This window comes from Physcomitrium patens, chromosome 26 (assembly GCF_059467195.1).
Source record: "Physcomitrium patens ecotype Gransden chromosome 26, ASM5946719v1, whole genome shotgun sequence".
NCBI classification, from domain to species: Eukaryota; Viridiplantae; Streptophyta; class Bryopsida; order Funariales; family Funariaceae; genus Physcomitrium; species Physcomitrium patens.
Window position 1 is genome coordinate 587501 of NC_143435.1, and position 2500 is coordinate 590000.

The following is a 2500-nucleotide window of genomic DNA, read 5'->3' on the forward strand; positions in this document are numbered from 1 at the left end:
TCCCAAACAGCTCTTCCATAGTTTTTCCAGTCCGCAGCAACGACTCAGGTTTGGATGGGCGAAATCACGACGGCAGCCACAAAAAAATGGATCTCCGACATCACACAACCCGACACACCTAAGTTTCGCGAGGCTCGGCCCCTCTTCCCCTTCGGATGTCCCCCTTCGGTACACCACCACATCATGCCATCCAGTCTGGAGCGTCGCCGACTCCCGTTGGCCAAGGTAGGGCCAACACAAGAGTAGCGGACGAACCAGTCATCTGGTCTTACCGGAGAAAGGGAGAGGTAGACTGCCACCACCAAACCCCACCCAAGCACACACCAGGCAGCAAAAAGCCATCATCCTAAAAGATGGTCCCACTTCACAAGACGAGGAGGTTCCCCGTCCTTCATTCCAACCCCAGGTGAGAACACACACACCCTTCTTTGCGATGGATAAAAGGCAAAAAGAGAGGGCAAAAAGCCAACGGCAAATTCCAACCAGACCCCCAGAGGCACACACCACAAAAAGTGAAGCCAGAGAGAGCCAGACAAAGAGAAGGATAGAGAGAGAGGGAGAGTTAGACCCCCGGAAGAGAATCATAGGTGCTGCGGCCTTTTTCGGGAATGTGACCAGGAAAGAGAGAAACCGACGAGGCCGATACACACATTAAAAATGAAAAAGTAACCATCACCGCGAAGGATTTTCCTCAAAAGACAAATCAGCAAGAAGTATGTCCAATCCTGGGGCCCATCGCCCCTCCAAATTAATGGAGGGGTCGGATAGAAATTTATAGAAATGTTACTTTTGTGAAACCCCTAGCCGACGAGAGAACTCTCACCGGTTTCGAAGTTCCATTTTCACATTCCGACCTGGGATGTTATGACTCCTCGGCCCACACTGCGAACGCGTCCCACACCCCTCCAAGTTTATCAGGAATTTCACCTGAGCTTGCAATAGAGATCGAGCGCGGTGGCGGTCACAGTGGTGGTCGACCAGGCGGAGCTTGAACGGCCTCGGCAAACACTTCTCCCCACCCTCCCAAATGAATGAGAGAATGGCTTGACAATACCGAGGCCATCGCCCCCCGCCAAAAATGGTTACTAGCTCTTGGGACTCGCTGCGACGTTACGCGTATCGGCACAAGACCAACCCTCTTTTTCCAGTCGCCCGCGCACCAAAAAAAATTTTGGCAGCGGGACTCACAATCCTTGACAGCCAGCTCACCATATAATACTCGGCGACCCTCCGCGGGACCTCCTCAGAGGGTCGCGTCGCCGGGAAACTAACCCCCACTCCTCACTGATCCAAGGTAACACGCCAGAAGTATCCAGGTAACCCCAGTAGTATCCAGGTATCCCCCTGCGAACGTCGGTACTGGGCTCAAAGAAGGCAGCGAGCAGTCGGGACCCGTAGGCACCGAGCAACCGTCACCCCCTCACGACTTTTCCCGAGACGCTTCAGAGGAACCCTTCCCCACATAGTACTCTCTGTGGGATTCGGCAGGCCCCCGTCCTACTGCACTAAGGAAGTTCCGAGACACACTTTTTTTGTGGAAGACCACCCACCCTCCCTGTCCTGCCTGCTATCCCCGCCGCGACTCCTGGTCCCGGCCCTCCTCCCCGACTTCCTCCTTGTCCCGCTGCGAGTCCCGGACCTCCTCCCCACTACCTACTCCCGCCGCGAGTCCCAGTCCCGGCCTTCCTCCTCCTCCTCCTCTTCCCTAGTCCCGGCGCGAGTCCCGGACCTCCTCCCCACTTCCTAGTCCCGTCGCGAGTCCCGGACCTCCTCCCCCTCTTCCTAGTCCCGGCGCGAGTCCCGGACCTCCTCCTTCTCTTCCTTGTCCCGCCGCGAGTCCCAGTCCCGTCGCGAGTCCCGGACTTCCTCCTTCTCTTCCTTGTCCCGCCGCGACTCCCTAGTCCCGTGGCGAGTCCCGGACTTCCTCCTCCTCTTCCTTGTCCCGCCGCGACTCCCTAGTCCCGGCGCGAGTCCCGGACTTCCTCCTCCTCTTCCTTGTCCCGCCGCGACTCCCTAGTCCCGGCGCGAGTCCCGGACTTCCTCCTCCTCTTCCTTGTCCCGCCGCGACTCCCTAGTCCCGGCGCGAGTCCCAGTCCCGTCGCGAGTCCCGGACTTCCTCCTCCTCTTCCTTGTCCCGCCGCGACTCCCTAGTCCCGGCGCGAGTCCCAGTCCCGTCGCGAGTCCCGGACTTCCTCCTCCTCTTCCTTGTCCCGCCGCGACTCCCTAGTCCCGGCGCGAGTCCCAGTCCCGTCGCGAGTCCCGGACTTCCTCCTCCTCTTCCTTGTCCCGCCGCGACTCCCTAGTCCCGGCGCGAGTCCCAGTCCCGTCGCGAGTCCCGGACTTCCTCCTCCTCTTCCTTGTCCCGCCGCGAGTCCCGACCTCTTGTCCCGCTCCCTTGCCCAAGTCCCGACTCCTGGCTGTCTCGACTCCTCGTTGGCCGCCCAGTCTTCCGCATAGGTGGAAATAAATAAATAAATCATTTTTTAAAAATCAATTTTAA